The sequence below is a fragment of the Lissotriton helveticus genome, chromosome 6 (assembly GCF_964261635.1).
Source record: "Lissotriton helveticus chromosome 6, aLisHel1.1, whole genome shotgun sequence".
In the NCBI taxonomy this organism is placed as follows: domain Eukaryota; kingdom Metazoa; phylum Chordata; class Amphibia; order Caudata; family Salamandridae; genus Lissotriton; species Lissotriton helveticus.
This window is the reverse complement of record NC_136067.1, coordinates 360,721,153-360,739,677: the sequence shown is the minus strand read 5'-3', so window position 1 is coordinate 360,739,677 and position 18,525 is coordinate 360,721,153.

Genomic DNA, 18,525 nt, shown 5'->3' with positions numbered 1-18,525 from the left:
TCACACGCTGATGGGACGAGCAGTGTGCGACCTCATTCGGACTTGGAGTTGAGAGTGGTGTTGAGGATTGAAATGTTGTGTGTGAAAGACACCTTTAGATAGATGTGGGTGTCATCAGCATAGAGGTGATAATTAATCCCAGATTTTTTTAGGAGATTTCCCAGCGGTTCCATGTAAAGATTGAACAGGGTGGGCGAGAGATCAACCTTTGAGGGATGCCTTGTCCTACAGCAGTTGATGTTGAGAGACAGTTTGCTATTTTGATCATCCAAGATCAATCAATCAATCAATCATAGCACTTTTAAAGCGCACTACCTACCCGTGAGGGTCTCAAGGTGCTGGGGGGGGTGGGGGGATGCTGCTACTGCTCGAAGAGCCAGGTCTTGAGGAGTCTTCTGAAGATCAAAAGGTCTTGGGTCCGCCATAGGTGAATGGGGAGGGTGTTCCAGGTCTTGGCTGCGAGGTGGGAGAACCATCTGCCGCCGGAGGTCGCTTTTTGGATGAGGGAGACTGTGGCCAGGGTGAGGTCGGTGGAGCGAAGCTGGCCGGTGGGGGTGTAGAAGCTGAGTCGGCTGTTGAGGTACACTGGTCCGGTGCTGTGGAGTGCCTTGTATGCGTGGGTGAGGAGCTTGAAGGTTATCCTCTTGTTGACGGGGAGCCAGTGCAGGTCTCTCAGGTGGGGTGTGATGTGGCTGTGGCAAGGAATGTTGAGGCTCAGGCGAGCCGAGGCGTTCTGGATGCGTTAAAGCCGTTTCAGGAATTTGGCCAAAGCTCCTGCGTAGAGGGCGTTTCCGTAGTCCAACCTGCTGCTGACGAGCTCTTTGCTGTTGTGTGCGTTGTTGTCTGGGCGGTCTTTGAAGGAGGCCCTTTTGGCTGATCTGATGAGGGGATGGTGTCTGTGGGTGGCGTTCTTCTGGGCTGCATAGCTGTTCGGTGTTCGTTCACGGAGCCAGTTCTTCTCCAGTTTTCGGCAGGTTTGCTTGGCGGCCTGGAGGTCTTCAGTCAACCAGCTGGCTTTCTTGCTGGTGTGACTGTTGGAGGGATTCTTGAACAGGCGAGGGCGTGTTGGCGCAGTCGTCGATCCACTGTCTGAGGTTGCAGGCATAGTGTCGGCGGAGGTGGGCTCTGGGGTTGGGCTCTGGGTGAGGGTGGTGGTTAGCTGGTCTTCAGTGACTTTGCTCCAGCAGCGGCGAGGCATCTGTTGGGAGCGGTGGTGCGTGGTGGTTTTCCGGAAGGTGAAGTGGATGCAGTGGTGTGGTTGAAGGAGACGTGGGCTTGCGAAGAAGATGGGGTCGAGCGTGTGGCTGGCGGAGTGGGTGGGTGTTGTGTTGTCCGAGAAGAAAGATTCAAAGCATTTGAGCACTGTGCCTTCTAAACCCATTCTTAGATTTAATGTGTGTGATTTAATAGGCCGCAACTTTGTTGTGCAATATTGTGCGTTGATTGCAGGCTACAATGCATCCGCATCTAAGTGTCGCTGCTGCCACTGTTTTCTAGGTTCAGGTACTTGCACCGTCTAGATCCCAGGTATAACCGAGGACTGGAAGAGCCACAAGAGAGCATGTCTAAGCAGCCATGATGTTAGGCCGCACCCCTCACAGTTACTTTTATAACATTTCATAAGTAGAGACAACTGCATGTCCTCACTTTAAAACCAGCAACAATATGGAAGGTGCGCTTTATTTGGAGCCGTGGTTAAAACTTCCTTATGTAATACAGACTGGAACAAAGACCTGTTTGCTAAAATTCTTTTCATCTATACTACTATAATAAAGGAAGAACTTTCAGCCTTTGAGGAGGTTAAACTCGGGAACCACAGCGCCAATCCACACACCCGATACACAGTTGGAATCGTCAGGGTGTGTAGATGGTTATAGGCTATATACATTTTAAAAAAAAGTGATTTAAAAAATTTACAGTAAAAAATAAAGTAGTCCCTCCGAAGTAGCGCCGGCCGCGACGTGCGTGCTCACGTCAGGAGCGCGGGGAGGAGCGGCGTCCAGAAGCGCGATGAGGAGCGGCGGACATGGCGCGGGGGAGGAGCGGTGACGTGAGGAGCAGCGGACAGGCCAGCGGCGGTGCGAGCAGCGGACAGGCGGGAGTAGCGGCGGCTCAGGTAAGGGGACCCATGTCGGGGCAGGCGGGGGTCGGGGCAGGCGGGGGACGGGCCGGGCGGGGGCCCGGCTAGTGCACAATGTCGGGGCGGGCGGAGGTCGGGGAAGCCTGTTGCACCCGGACAAGGTCGGGACAGGCTGCTAGTGTATTAATAAAAATGGTGCAAAACAGAATTTGCTCCATTTACTTTACCAGTGTAAAGTTTCTGTAACTTGGCCCCTGGTTCCAAAGTCAGCCGTGCATAATAATGCTAAGTGGCAGCGAAGCAGCAATATGTACTGAACAGCGTCAGGGCATAGAGAGCCTCAGCATAGCTGGTCATACGAGGGAATATAGGGCCAGATATATCAAAGGTTTTTACCCATTCTGTGCCTATGGGAAAATGTATTCATACATATGGCCCATATTGATTTACAAAACTTGTGAAAATATATTTAGGTCACATGTAGACGAGAAACCTTTTTCACTGACATGGATTGATCACATACATTAAAGTGTACATTAAAGCATGCCAGGATAACTCGCTGCTAGTTTTATCGTTTCAGTGCAAAGAATGTTCTGTAATCTCTCGACACCACATGGTCTCTGTCTTCCTGCCTCACTCAAGTCCGTGATGGGGCTCGTGCACAATAAACAGGTGATTATCTGATAGCCTGCTGCAGCCCTGCAGATACGTGCACGTGACGTGCCATGATATATCAATGACGCACGATTGCTCCCCTCGTAAGCCGGTTTCGCCGCTTTAGTTGTCAACCAACATTGAAAAGTACCGTACGTGAAAAGCCTTAAAATGGATCCCTCATGAGATATCTGCTAGCGTCCGTTACTGTAAAATATTAATTAAAATTATTCCAGTCAGATGCTTTTAAAGGTTGAGTGTATTTTTAATGTATGCATGAGCACCGCATGTCTGTCAGGCTTGTTACGATAGCGCGGACTCGATCCTCGGTGTACAATATGCTGCTGGTATTTAACGAAACATTTCTGAACATGTTCCTTCAAGGGAGAGTTGTGTGAGTGTCACATGGCACCAGTAACCATGTTCAAATGGATTGTCCTGCTTCTGCCTCGCCTCACACGCCTGACAGGATCTTCGCCTCTGATAACGACGGTAGATTGGCCTAGTTATGAGGGAAGGGAAGATGCCAGATTCTGGGTGCAAGGAATTCCCACCTCGGGAATTGATAGCTGCCTGCGAGGCAGTTATATGGCCGGTTTTATTTTAAAGATGGAATTGTTTACACTAGAAAACAGCGAAATCAAAGCACACACAAAGACGGAAGAAATAAATAAATAAATTTAAAGGTTTGTACGTGCCTGGTAAGACCACTTGCAGTGTTGTATAGCGCCTGGCTTTTTTCTTTTGTTACAAATTATAAATAAAACACTTTAAAAATGCAAATTAACAGCACTTGACAAGGGGGGGCTATACATGTGCGTGTCTCATCTATACACGATTGTCACACTCTGCGCACACCTTGAGAAAATGTACTAATAGTCACGCAACGCAGCAGAGCCTTCTTTACCAAGATATGGCGCTGTTCAACTCTATCGATGTGTTAGTGCACCTGTGGCTGCCTTGAGTTAACACAGTCACATTTGTACCATGGTGTAAGGGTGCCTTTGTTATAGGTAGAATTATTTGTTGTGCAAAAAGGAATCATTTACTGCACAAAAACAATCCTTAGAGGCATATTACTCTTTTGATGTGTGCTGCAGAATACAGGACACTTGGAAAGAAGAACTGATGAGGAGAAAAGAAGATATTTCTCCTTGCTAGACCTCTGTCGGATAAGTGCACCCCACCCGCGTAACGCCTATCTGATGCAAAGTAAAATAAGACAGTGCTATGTGCAGTGTTGCAATTCCACGTGCTTGTTTCCAGTCCAGGAAAGACCTGGCCTGGCAGTTCGAGCTGGACTGTTCCCATTGGGTGCAGGGTCAAGACTGATTTGCATATGGCTGGGTTCAAACTGGAATGGCATGGGGAGCAAAAAAACGATGGATTTAGGGCCAGACCTCTATACTGGGGTGAATGTATAACAATGTTCTGCATCCTGTCCATCAATTGTTCTCTTTACTTTTTTAAAGTTGGCATTTTCGTGTCCTAACCATTTTGTTATGTTATGTTATGTTATTTTATGTTTATATAGCGCAAATCACCACAGGTCTCTAAGCGCTTTCCAGAAAAAGAACAGGTCACTAGCGTCACCAGGTCAGGAGGCAGCGGGACGACACTACGCCAATGCTAATGTCTCTCTAAACAGGTGGGTCTTTAACGACTTTCTAAAGGAGAGCAGATGGCTGCAGCCTTTTCCTGGGTCACATGATGAGGGGGACCTTGCATTCAGTCTTTGCGTATTGCTCCCAGACAGTGAGACACAGGGTAGCTAGATGTTGGCAGGATGTGCCACTCTAAGTTAACAAGGGGGAGGATCTGGCAGCTAGAACACTTGCACATTACAAAGGCTCTGTCTGAGCATTCTCACAAAGGGTTTGACACTGGTCGCTTGTGACACCAGACATGCAGGAGCCAGGGCAGGGAGGAAGGGGATGCCTGACACCTAAGTGGGCACCAGGTATAACTATTGGACCCTTAGATCCAACTCTTCAGTACACTTATTGACCTGTGGACTCTGCCAGGAAGAAGGACTGCTTTGCTGCTGAATAGACTGCCACTATGCTGGATTGCTACCCAGAAGGACTGCTGTCCCACTGTGCTGACTTGCTGCCCTCTTGCCTGGGTGAGAAGGACTGAACCTGGAACTCTAAAGCCATGATCCCAGAGAGACGTTGACTGGTCTCTGGATCAGAAGCCTCAGCCACAGACTTCCGAAAACCTTGAAGCTAGCACTTGGGCACCAGTGAGTCCTGCTCTCCCAAGCGGTGTCACATCTTTCCTGGACCCTTGGAAGTGGCCCTGAAGGTGCTCTGCCAGTTAATCTGTGGATTCAGCAGAACCACGCATCCCCTCCCCAGTGCATCTCCCGCAGAACTGGTGCACCGCCATCAACTGCTCCATTGATCGTCCTCGGAACGGATGCACCGATTCTGCTGAGCCGATTTCGCCGATGCAAGTACTTTGCATCAGCCATCGCAGCCCATCAAAACTGCCGCTGTGCAATGCACCTCGATGCAATGACATTGCCTTCACCAATGCTGCCCATCGGAACCCACATGGGGTGATGCATCTCCATGCAATGACATCACATTGTACTTCTGGACTCTCTGGATCTGCTTCTGCACAGAACATCTCCTTGTCTAGACCTCTAATTGCCTCTGCTGCATGACACATCCTTGATGCGAGACTCCTCATCTCTTCCTAACCAGGATTAAGGTATTGTGCTCAGCAATCTAAGTGGGCCCCTCTAGCCAGCTCACACTGAATTGCTGTTGGCCTGAGCTTGTCACTTTGTCCCAATCCAGTGCGACGGGATAACCACAGTTGTAGCATGCACTTCTTGGCACTATTTTCACTTATATATTTAACATTGCATATCTCTGTTTTTACGGAATGTATTTGTATGGTTTTGGTCTGATTTATTTATTAAAAGTTACTGTATAATTCTAAATTGGTTTGGGATTTTTGTTGTTGTGTTTTCACTTTTTTACTGTTTGAAGTGCTGTGTAAATACAGTGCACATTGCCTCTAAGATAAACATGACTGCTCTGTGCCAAGCTACCAAAAGGTTAATCTGGGGTTTGCTTGTGAATTCACCCTGAAAAGTATTGTTGTTGCGGCTTGAGTGGGATTTCACCCCCTCATTCAGAAACACAATTTCTTATAGGTCATAATATATATGTCCCCAATTTCCTTGTGCTTTGTTTGAATTTTGCACAGATTTTATTAATCATTTTACTGTGTTGATCTTTTAGTGTTTGGGAGCTAGTTTGCTCTGCTGGAGTGCATTTTGTAGTTTTTTAATCAGTTAAGGGCTTGTGGGTGGTCTTGTATTCATGCAAAATGTAGGTTATATTTTTATCTGAAGTGACTGTTAGTGGGTAAGGAGTCCAGGACCATATAACCAGACAGTTTCCTTTGTTCTCAAGTGCCTTCTTCCACATGCATGTGCCCATCATTTAGGTAAGTATGTGTATGTGTGAGATGGCTAATTACTGTATTTTCAGCAACACTTTTGGAAGTTTTTGGGTGGGATAATTGATGTTGCTTTGGGTTGTTTGTGGCCTGGGCATTTTCTATGTTTCTTTTCTAACATTGCTGATTTACAGGTAGTGGGTAAAGGGCCGACCCATGTGTGGGCCAAGGTACATTTTGGGTTTATATTTATTTGTGGAATTTTCCCTGCAATGCTACAAGAGGTTTTTGTGAGGGGTAGGTGCTCCAGGCATGATAAACCAACTATGTCCTTTGTTCTCCATGTCTCCGTCTTTTGTTGCTATGTGGAATTAACCCCTATTTTGTGGTGCCTAATGCCTCTGTGCGTGTCTATGTTTCGTAGATGGGCGTTTTATCTTTTTCTCTATACCTTCTCTTTTGCTGGTTTTGGGTCATCCACCATTTTGTGGAGCCAGAGAGAGAGAGAAAGAGAGAATGTGTGTGTGTGGTGGCTAATTTGTAGTTGTTCTCCATTTCTCCTGCTTTGCTGGCCAAGTGGTGCTGATGGTAATGAGTGTCCTCCCTTTCAGTGTGTTTTTCAGTCATTTTATTGCACATTTAAAAGCTATTACCTAGGCATGCGACTGCACCAGACTATGCTGTGCCCTCTTACTCCTCATACACCATGCTCACATTGACTCTCCAATAATGTCATTTTCATTTTGCACTCCACAGGACTTCACTTCTATAAGGAACTTCCATGGCATTTTAGCTCCACAGTTCAGTCCAGAGCCAAAGACAGACAATGCCAGAAGAATCCATTTGTATACATTATCATTTTTGTTTTATTGCAAATATTTTTTGACCTGTGTGGAGGCTTCCTATTTTGCAGGTAACCACCCTGGGCAACAATTAGCTAACTTGGAAGGTTTGAGGTTGCTAGAGACTCTTTTAATTTGTTAACTGACTGTTCCTTCTTCAACAGATGTGACATGCTCATGGATTTGATTAATGTTGTATTTGTCCATCCATTCATCAAAGCTATAAGCCTCTGCAACCAAGTAATGTGATCTGTTATGCGGTTATTTTCTACAATCAACAGAACTCGCATGTAGTGGGGCAGAAATGTTTAAAGTTATGTCAACTGTTACAGGAAGAGGTTTCCAAAAATTGCATGTTTGCCCTCACCACCCCTCCTAACCAGGCAGAAAATAGTCACCACAGTACAGAGAATACATTGCAACAATGATTGGACAGGGGTAGGTAGTGCACATTTTATTCCACAATCTATGGCCCACAGATTCTACTGACATAAACTTCTTCTGCATCCTGAGGCTTGAGGGTTAATCCTTATGCTTACTTTAGCAGATTAAATGTACAGTCTGTTGTTTTATGGAGGTCTTTGCCTTGAACTTACCACTCACTCTGTATTTTGCTGTTAGTTTATTTGCCTGTGATGCAGAAAGAGAATCGTTGGCTGGTTCACCACCCTCATTCAGAGTAAGAAGAACCTTGTTGTTCCTTTGATGTCTTGTGCCTTCCCTTTTAGCGGCACGCCACAATGAGCATTAAGGCTCTTTGGAAAAGTCCCTGCATGATGGTATTGGGTTAGCTGGGCACATAGCAGACATCACTTTTTCTACTTAGATAAAAAATAGAAGTTATAAAACAGAAAGGCGGGATTGTTTTGGCTCTGTATTTGCAGACAGGGCAAGAGCAGTAAGTAAAACACCTTTAATGAAAGGACAGTAGGTGCTGCTCAGGTAATAAGTAAGAAACAACCACAAAGCGCCAATACTGCACAATTGTTTATCAAAACAACAACATGACGAAAGGAATTAAACTCTTTCATCAGAAAACCTCATTCGTTTGAATTAATCCATTTATTTTTAGAAATTAGTCCAAAAAGTGACATTTACTTTTTTTATTAAAAAGCTTGACATGTTAAATCCACAGGAGAGAAAGGGAAACACAGGGGAAAAAAGTTTATGTGTTTACTAAAAATGGCACATTCTTACACTCATACATATGATTCCGCATCCATACTCATATATACAATTTTCAACGTCAAAAATGTAGTGTTTAAGGGAAGACAAACGTGGAGGAGGGGGGTTGGGAAACGTGTTCACAAAAAACAACTATAATTCTACAACATAATATCAAAAAATCAGATTTAAAAAAAAAATTCAGTTTATAATGTTAACAATAGGCCATCAAAAAGATAAATCATCATTTCAAAAATAGTTTGTTCTCTATATTCAACGATTGGCCTAACACAATGCTGGTCGACGCGTTTCGAGTTCCCAGTGTGAGGAACTCTCTTCAGGACCTCTGATGGTTCTTAGCTAATTCCCACATATACGGTGATTTTCATAGTGGCAGTCATTCTTTATAGCTGCTGGCGGGATATTAACACGAGATTTGCCGGAGACGAGCAAAACAGGAAAAACGCCAAGCGGAGAGCTACGGGACATGGAGCCGTCTCCCAGATTGCACATTTAAAGCGACGAAAGTCTTGGACTACGCAAGAAAAAGAAAGAGTTTGAGGCGTGTACCAAGTCTAGACCAGCGGACAACAGAACTCCAAGAAATACAAGCTGCCAGCAGCTATAAAGAATAAAGAGCAGGACCATTATTTATCTTGAGTGTAAGAATGTGCCATTTTTAGTAAACACATAAACTTTTTTCCCCTGTGTTTCCCTTTCTCTCCTGTGGATTTAACATGTCAAGCTTTTTGATAAAAAAAGTAAATGTCACTTTTTTGACTAATTTCTAAAAATAAATGGATTAATTCAAACGAATGAGGTTTTCTGATGAAAGAGTTTAATTCCTTTCGTCATGTTGTTGTTTTGATAAACAATTGTGCAGTATTGGCGCATTGTGGTTGTTTCTTATATATAAGGCTTGGCCTTACTGCAGAGAAGCCAAACCCTTAATTTGGTTTTCGCTCAGGTAATAAGATCAAGCCATTAAAGGGGTAGTGGGTTTGGCTTGGTCATGGTCAACACTGAATGCATGGGGTTTCATGGAGGAGGTAAGATAACCTACAGAAATGGGCAGAGCTAGCTCGCAACCAAGATGGCTGCTTGAGCCGAGAGCTCCCCTGTCTCGAAAACTATCCGACAGCCATCCTGTGTGATTTACCACTTTCAGCCGCCCGGAGCTGATGGTCCGTGCACTGTGAACACTAGATATCGCGGACGACGTGGGTCCGGATCCAACCTCCCCCCTCTTCCTGAGGAACGAGCTGTGTGGGCCTAGCGGGTCGGACGAGGCGTAGGCCGAGGGGCGGCGTTACCTGCTGGGAGCGGAAGAGCTGAATAGGCCGCTGCCCTGGTGGCTATGCTGGTATGGAGATCGCCCCCCCCGGCCAGCGGAGTCCGGGGGTTCGCTTCCCCCCCGCACCTGCACGAGCGGGGATCGGCCTGAGGAGGGCTGCGGGAGGCGGCGGCGCCGTATGGAGACGTAAGCGAGTGCCGCTGGTATTATCGGAGTGGCCTCCGGCGGCGACTGAGGCAGGGGCCGAGGGTGCCTTCGCTGCGGCGGGCCTTGTACTGCGGTGGAGGCCGATCCTGCGACGGGCGGTGAGGGCGTGTGACCAGTGCCCCTCCCCCCCTTGCCGCCGGAGATCAAGTGGAGAGGAGTCTGCCCCTGCGGATCTGCGTGTGGGACGACGAGTTGCGGTGCAGAGGTGAGCGCGCACCGGCAGGCCTAGGGGCGACCCACGGCGCGGACCGTGACGGGGAGCCACGGGGGCAACTTCGGGGCTGCGGAGAACTGAACGTGAGGTGAGGAGTCCCCCTCCCCCAGTGGTGTGCGAGGACCCGGCACCGGGACGGACAGTGGTCCCCCTTGTGGGGCAATTGAGAGCTGAGGTGGCCGCTGCGGGAGAGAAGGTCCGGCGGTGACGGCTGCCACAAAGTATAGAAGACAGGGGTGCAGGCCAAAGAGACCGCCAGTAAAGTTAGGGTGGCACAGATGCTTGGAGGCCCCCTGTTGGACTAAACCTGGCCCCTCCTGCCACGCAAGTGAATGGTAGACAGTGCAGCCCACAAGGTTGTGGAGCGTGGGGGTGTGGCAGCTTGTGCCTTCCGGTGCAGGAGACGGGAGGCCTCGACCTACGTGCGCTGGAGAGCACAGGAACCCGGCGCTGGCGCCTCCTGGAGCATACTAGCGGAGACTGTAATGGGGCTTGAACGGGTCATCTGATTGAGGCCAGATTGTGGGAGTGGCGGCTCTGTTCGCTATCCAGGTGACCCGCACAGCTATAAGTCCACCGGAGAGACGGGGCACGTAATGACGGTGCCGTCACCAGTAGGTCTCGCCACATTTCCGTGGGAACCCTAGCCAAGGGGTGAGAGTAGCAACGATTCCCGCTGCTTGGCCACTAAGACCCTGTCCGCACCTCCTGCGATAGGAGTATCCACAGAGATGCCACGATGGGGCGAACGGACAGGAACCAACCCAAGTTGACATTTGACCCGAAGAGACCCAAGACTGGTGAGTCTGCATTAGGAGGAGGTCCTGGAGAGTCGGAGCCTACCGAAGAACCTACGCAGCAAGATGGACGCACTCACTTATCGGATGGACCGCATGGCAGAGAGGATCGACAAAACGGCGGAGTGGATAGACATGTCAGAACGCTGCCTAACGGAAGTTGAGGAGGCTCAAACATCCCTGAACTCGGAACACAAACACCTGGGCAGAGTGATCCAGATGTTGCAGGACAAGACGGAGGACTTGGAGGCACGTTCTCGGAGATGTAATCTCCGTATCACAGGCTTCCTGGAAACCACACACATTTTGAATAATGAGGTGTTTGTGGAAAACCTACTGAAGAAACTCCTGGGGGACACTGCCTTCTCTGGAATGTTTGTGGTTGAGAGGGCCCACTGATCTCTGGGCCCGCGGCCGAAACCTCGGGCCCCTCCGAGGCCTATAATTGCTAAGTTACTAAATTACAGGGACCGCGATGTGGCGTTGAAGCTCGCCAGAGAGAAACAGCTGCTACAATACGAGGGGTCGGTGCTCTCATTATTCCCGGATTTTACAGCTAAAGTCCAGGATGCAAGGAGGCAGTTTGTGCCGATGAAAAGACAGCTTCGTGAGATGGGCACTGACTATGCGATGCTGTACCCCACGAAGCTACGGGTCAATAGAAAGAGGAAGACTATGATTTTCACTGATCCCAAGGCACTCCAGAGGGCCCTCAAAGAATGGCGCAAGGACGCGTGGTCCTCCCCGCACAGAGAGCAACAGGAGGGAGCAGCTGGAGGACTCCTGTATGAACAGTACTAACTAGGATACCTAGCTGTGGGCTGTGGAGTGCGAATTCTGCCTTCTGGGAGTTTCGGGGCAGGGGTTACAAAGAGTGGGTGAGATGATATGGCCCCTGTTGGCATTATCATATGGGTTGCCCATAACGGGCTTAGAGATACGGAAATGGGGAGGGTGGGGGGAACGGAGTGGTGAGATTCAACCTCATTTGCTACATACTGGGTCACGGTCCAGAAGTTCCGGAAGTTGCATATGAGGATACACAGTGGTACAGTGTGATGGTACAAGTACAAGGACATTACTTATTGGTATTTGGGCGTGGAGGGGCCCTGTTGTTGAAGGTACTGCTGACACTGCAGACTGTATGGTCCCATGGAAGTGCGCTCAGTGCGGACATGATTTTGGGGTACATGTATACAGGTTGTGGTTTCACGCTAAATATACTTGATATGGGACGGGGAGGGGTGGGCAATCACATGACATAGCACTGTACTGTGATTTTACTGCTGGCTACCTACGTCCCTACGTGAATCCCACTTTCCTCTAAAAGTCGGGGGGGGGGGTTTGTTTCTTGTTTCTAGGTTTGAGGTTTGGGGGGATGGGGTGGGGGGAGCGTGGGGTTTTGAAGGGATGGGGAGGTGTTTGTGGCCTAGTTGGGGCAGGGCAGGCATGGGAGGGGGTAGTGGCGACTCTGTTCAGTGCTGCACTGGCAGGGGGGGATCACTTTGCCACTTTTTGGCGGTTTTAGTTGGTTGAATAGCACAGGAATGACAAGGCATGGCGAGATAGCACATGCTCAGGCCACGCTGCTGGGATCCATATACCGTCAGCTAACTTTACGATGACACCACCCGGGGAGCCTTTTGATCCAGCGCCAGGAGACTCCGTTAGGAGTGACAGTTGCACTATATAAGTCTCACTTTTCATTTCCTTTCACTGATGTTGATGACCTGGAATGTCCAGTGTCTCAATGACCACCGTAAGGTTAGGAAGGTCCTACAATATCTCTCTAGACATAGAGTTGACATCACGCTCTTACAAGAGACACACTTTCACCCAGACAGTACTATATTGCGATCCAGGGGCTTAACAGGTAATGTGCATGCGGCGGGATTTACATCACATGCCAGGGGGTTCTTACAGGGATTAACCCTAAGACACAGTTAAAGTTGACCCCACTGGAGACGGACAGGGAGGGACGTTACACAATCACGAAAAGCTATGGGAAAGGCATGGAGATTTGTATAGTTAATACCTATGGCCCTAATTACGACCACCCTGCCTTCTACACAGCTTTGACAGATAAGGTCCTGGAGTGCTCAGGGGGCTATGTTCTTTGGGGAGGAGATTTTAATATGACAAGACAACCCAACATAGACAGGTCAGACGGCCCTGAGCGTCGCCCCTCGGCATCTGCTAGGGCGTTAGAGGCAGCAATGACACGACTGGACTTACGTGATGTGTGGAGACATCGACACCCGACTCAGGGAGGCTATACACACTACTCAGCACCACATAATATTCACACAAGGATTGACTATTGGTTAGCCTCCACTCATTTAACTCACAATGTGCTGGCTTGCACAATTCTACCGCGCACATATTCGGACCATTCACCTCTGTTGCTGACAAACCCTAGACCTACGAAGCGCATCCCACCTTTCGCTTGGCCCTTCCCTCCTTATTCCTTGCTGGACAGCTCTTTTAAGGAGGAGCTGCCACGTCCTTAGAGATGTTTTTCAACACTAATATGGGTACTGTCGACTCGTTTCAGACAGTATGGGAGGTCTTTAAGGCGCACATCAGGGGGATATCCATTTCCAAACATGCGGGGGTGCTCAAATCGATCCGGGGTCGGCAGGGGACTTTGGAGAAAAAGCTTAAAGAGCTGGAGGTCCGACGCCTACTAGACTACAGTGATGCCCTCACGCAGGAACTTGCCCAAACACTGCGCGAATACCATGAAGAGGCAGACTCTGAAGTCAAACACCTTGGAAAATTCACCACTGCACGATCCTATGGTGAGGGGGAGCGCCCCGGATCGGTCCTGGTGCAGATAGCCAACCAACGCAGGAACAGGGTAGTGATACCAGAGATGAGGCCCGCCCAGACGGACAAACTGCTCTCTGAAGAAAGTTTTGTGAATATTATGCAGCCCTGTATGCCTCCCGTGTGCTTGCTCCGGAGGAGCGAATATTGGACTATCTTTCCCATATTGAACTGCCATGGCTGTCTAATCTACACCGTGAATTTCTGGTGCGTCCGATTGAGCGAGAAGAAATCGCATTGGCGCTGTCTGCTATGAGGGCGGGGAGTGCGCCGGGAAGTGATGGCCTAACTGTTGCCTTTTATAAGGCATTTGCAGATCTTTTGATACCTCGGTTACTCACGCTATTCGAAGACATTGCGGAATCAGGAACAATGCCGCCCACTATGCGTGAGGCGATATTGGTTGCCATTCTTAAACCGGGGAAGCCTCCGGGGGATTGCGTCTCGTACCGACCACTATCGTTGTTGAACGTCGATGCGAAGATATTCGCCAAGTTGATTGCAAACCGACTAAGCCCCATGGTCACCGTGTTGGTCACCCCTGAGCAGGTGGACTTCGTGCCCAGTCGCAACCTCACTTATAATCTCAGGACGGTGTTCGCGGCGTTCCAACATACGCGACCGGAAGTTCCTGCAGTGGCAGTCTTTTTAGATATGGAAAAGGCCTTCGACTTTGTCGAATGGCCTTTCCTGAGACAGGTCTTGAGTCAAATGGGTGTGGGCGAGCTGTTTCTTCAGCTATTGGCAACACTGTATACATCCTCAACAGCCCGCAGACGGATTGGAATGCTGACCACAGACCCCATACAAATCAGACGGGGCACGAGGCAAGAATGCCCCCTTTCCCCAATCCTTTATGCGATCACGGCCGAGCCCTTTGCGTGCGCCCTACGTGAATATCACGGGCACAGGGGCATACGATTCCCTTCGTACAATCTGATCGTGTCCACACATGCGGACGACACTCTCTTATATGTTCGGGACCCGGAGGTGCACCTGTCGGCGGTGCTACGGGAGGTGGTCTTGTTCAGCTCTCTTTCAGGTATCCATGTGAATTGGACCAAATCTCTTATGTTCCCACTGACACCGGCTACGAGGATGGTTGATCTGGAATGCCCGCTTCAGTGGACTACTGAAGCGGTGCGATACCTTGGGATACGCCTGCACACGGACTCGGAGATAGTCCTTAGAGAGAATTATGGAGTGGCCATCTCCAAAGTGGAGGAAGATATTGAAAAATGGATTGCTCTGCCACTGTCACTGATGATTGTATTAACTAGCTTTTTGTTCCTGTTTAACAATATCCCTATGGTGCTATCCATCTCATTCTTCCAACGCCTGCACTCGTTAATGATACGTTTGGCATGGGCCGGTAAACAGCCAAGAGTGGCCTTGAAAATCATTACTCGTTTGTATTGTGGGCGGGCGGCTTGAATGCCCCAGACCTGGAACTTTATTATCGGACTGCACAAAGCGCACACGCCTATGACACGTGTTTCTTCTTGGTAAGATAAACCATAGACTTCTTCAGGGCTATAGCTAGGTTCTGAACGTAAGAATCAGGGAGTACTCTCCACAAGTCGTGAGTATGAATACCGAGGGCTCATCTTAGATATTGAAATTCAACGGTCACACTTAACCAGGAGCCTCCAGGAAACTAATCACCTTTTAATGCTCTCACGACTTGTGGAGAGTACTGCCTGATTCTTACGTTCAGAACCTAGCTATAGCCCTGAAGAAGTCTATGGTTTATCTCACCAAGACGAAACACGTGTTGGCAGCTTGTGTGTTTCATGAAGAATAACATCAATAATAAAAGAAGATATGAAGATTACTCATCTTTCGGGATTTATTTGAAGAACTCTTATTGATGCACATATTTAGCTCAGGATATATTCTTTTCTCTTGACATATGTGGTTCTCTTTTTACATTACACATTTTGGTTGATGGTGGCTGACCATAACCTTATCCTTGGAGCTTTAGAGACTGTGAATTCTGATAATTGTCACATCCCAGCGCAATTAATACTCAGTCACCCTCTCTATTTCGTCGCACACGCCTACCACTGGATTCATGGCCCAGTGGATATCCCGCATATATGCATAGAAACCGTAGTCGCAGCCCCTGTCACCCTTCCTGCATTGCTAGCCCGACCACGAGACCACCAGACGGGTATTCTGTATTCGCTGAACTCGGTTACTCATGCCTGGCACCATATGATGGACGTACAAGCTTGCAGCCTGTTGTATGCCCGAAGGCCCCCCTCGCCTGGTGCTCATGGTTGCCCCCATGTAGGGACAAGGGGGTGCTGGCTGCGATGGGTTCACTGAAAATACATAATATGGGAGACCTGTTCGCGGAAGGCACTGCGCGCACCTGGGAAGAGATCGAGATGGGGAACGTTCCCCATCAGCTATTACCGCGCTTTCAGTTCCACAGGGTGAGACATGCGCTTAAGGACCTTCTAGGGGAGGATATGATGGAGGCCGCGGTGGTCACGGCATTTGCTTACATTACCGTGGCCAAGTCCCCCGCCAAATTGATAACTAATCTATATCGCATTGCCCTCTCAGAGAGGACGACCGATTATGCTAAACCTCGCCTGGCATGGCAGACTGACCTGGCTATTGACCTGCCGGACAAGAAGTGGCAATACTGCTGCTCTAGCACGTAGAGGATATCACTCAACGGTCGTCACAGGTTGTTACATTTTAAATTCCTAAACAGGGTTTAATATACCCCAGAAAGGCTCCATAGATACGGTCTACGGGAAAGCCCTCAATGTGAGAGATGCAGGGCACAAGTGGCTGATTTTTTACATGTGACATGGTCTTGCCCAGAGATGTCATTGTTTTGGAGCAAGGTATATGAGGAAGTGAACAGAGTCACGGATCTAAACCTATCTCTGGATCCCTTGTTAGCCATTTTGGGTTACTCCAAACCTCTACGGAAGGAACTTAGACGGCTGGTGGACATGGCCTTCCTCCTCGCCAGGAGATGCGTGGCGCTCTCCTGGATGCGAGGTCCGGTACCGACACTGTCTCAATGGACCAACGAGATGTTATATTGCAGCACGCAAACTGAGCTATACAGTGAAATGTTGCCCCCACGTAATAGACCGAAAAATGATTGGTCACTGTTTCTTGACAAGAGGCCCACACAGGTTGCTTCAGATGAGGAAGGTGAGGACACACATACACGAGCGGAGGCTCTGACGGGGGGCGCTACAGTACTTTAGCGGAGCAACTACACCTAGCGCTCCATACGCCATGTAGACTGGCTGCAGACATAAGGACTGACTGTGCAGGCCCAGGGTGGAGTCAATCGACCGAGGCACTTTGACCTTGGTGGATTCTTGATAGACATGCCATGTGGGCCTATACGTTTATTGTGTCCAGGTATTGAATGCTTTCTGTCGACTGTTTTGATTCTCAAACAATGTATGCAATATGCATTGTCGTGATCTGATGCCAATGTCTCCTGTGCTTGTTTGTTTTTCTGAAATACCAATAAATAAATTAATAATAAAAAAAAAGATAACCTACAGAACAGGGCAGTGATGGTCATAGAGAAACTAAAGAGAGACCGTGGCATTGGACACAGTGGAGCAGGTGATTTGTGATGGGCCAGGTGCAGCGCTTAGGGGCTGATTACAACTACGGCGGTCCATAGGCCTGCTGTAGCCTTGGAGGTGGTCCGAGCACTGCCACACTGGTGGTCTGGCTGTCATATTACAAGTGTGGCAGTGGGATCACACAGGACTGCTGCAACCACTGGGGATCATGGATCCTGGTGCAGTGGTTCAGCGGTCTGAGGCTGCAATTTGCTGGGGTTGCCACTGTGGCACTGCCAAGCATATTAAGAGTTTCCTTACTGTCCTTCTTTTCATGGCGGTGAGCCCGCCACGAAAAGGGTGTCAGTGAGGAAAGTCAGTCACCTGTGTACATGGGGTGCACGCAGGATGACACATGTTGTGCCTCCCCTGTATTTTTGCACCCCTTGTTCCTGCACATAAATAAATGCATAATATTGTGCTTTTCTTTCTGTGCAGGTACCAGCTGTAGTGACCTCACAGTGGTGCATGTCTATGTGCCTTAGATACACAAGGCTGTAGGACTGCCACAGAAGGACCGCCCGCACAAGATTAATTTATAATCTGGTGGGCGGTCTAACTACAGGTTTTACGGTTTTGCAGCAGGGTGTTGGCGTGGTGGTCCGCTGCAAGACTGCCAGACTTGTAATCAGGCCCTCAGGCTCTTTCATTAATATGTTGGAAGAACTTCCTATTTAATTAACAGGAAGCTATACTAATTGGCAATGCCTAGAAATGAAAAGACCCAAAAGACAAATATTAAAGAAATAAAGAAACCCATTTATTAACATAAACATCTAACCTCCCACAATTACCTCCCACAATACACCCACTCCCTTCTCCTGAAAACCCTCAATAATCTACAACTACCCTGCCCCAAACTGTTCTCCCCACCCTCATCTCCTCCAACGCGTCCTGTTGATCCCTAAAATAGTTTCAGTATCCCTCCAGCCTCCTTAAAATGCCCTGTTGGGTGCTGGGAATACCCTGATTGGCCTCCTTCACCTTCGTCAGGCTTTACAATACTTGTCGTAGGATGGCCTCCATGGTTGGAGGGGGGTAACTGCTTGGGACCTTGACTACTTGCAGTGACCACAAAGGCATGGCCAGGATGCCAATGACTGGTGACCTGAGGAAGACTCCAAGGCTCTAAGGAAGGCTCAAAGACTCTAGCAGGTGGCAGAAGCAGTTGGATGATCCAAAGAAAGAAGAAAAGATGAACATGAATTGCAGTACTCACCACACACACGTTTATGTAGTGGACAGTCAGACAACATTGTTGGCCCTTTAGGGTCACTGGAATTTTGTATGTGGGTTTTTGTCTCAAGGACACTTTTCCCACGCATAATTCACATAATCCAGAGTAAAATATTAATTAATCCAAGACCACAAACATAATCGAAAATAATTGTTTTGCTTTGGTTGAAAAGTTTA